We start from the raw sequence: 440 nt of genomic DNA, 5'->3' as shown, positions 1-440 counted from the left end.
ATGAATGCAACCTATATGCTCTAGACTCAATCCTAAAAATGCAAGTGATGCAACTACATGCTTATTTTTGTGTGTTTTCAAATTTTTCAAATTTTTTTTGGTTTTTCTATGCAAATATGTATGTACAATGCAAGACTCAATGCAATATCATCAAAGCAAACATGATCAAATACTTGATACCTCCCCCAAACTTAGTTCACACAGTCTCTGTGCTAGTAAGTTGAAAGAGATGCCCAAAACAAAGAATAAATGCAAAGAAAAACTGGTATATACAATGGAAAGGTTGGAGTGGTACCTCAAGCGGAGAGTGGAGAAGGAGGATCCTTCCCACTTTCAAGAGTGATGGTGAGGACTTGAGAGAGAAGCTCTTGAAGCTTGATTGGATCATCATGGAGCTGTGGAGTGATGATGGCCTTTGCACTTGAGAATGACTTAGACCT

This window comes from Brassica oleracea, chromosome C8 (assembly GCF_000695525.1).
Source record: "Brassica oleracea var. oleracea cultivar TO1000 chromosome C8, BOL, whole genome shotgun sequence".
In the NCBI taxonomy this organism is placed as follows: Eukaryota; Viridiplantae; Streptophyta; class Magnoliopsida; order Brassicales; family Brassicaceae; genus Brassica; species Brassica oleracea.
Note: the sequence above shows the minus strand (reverse complement) of the source record.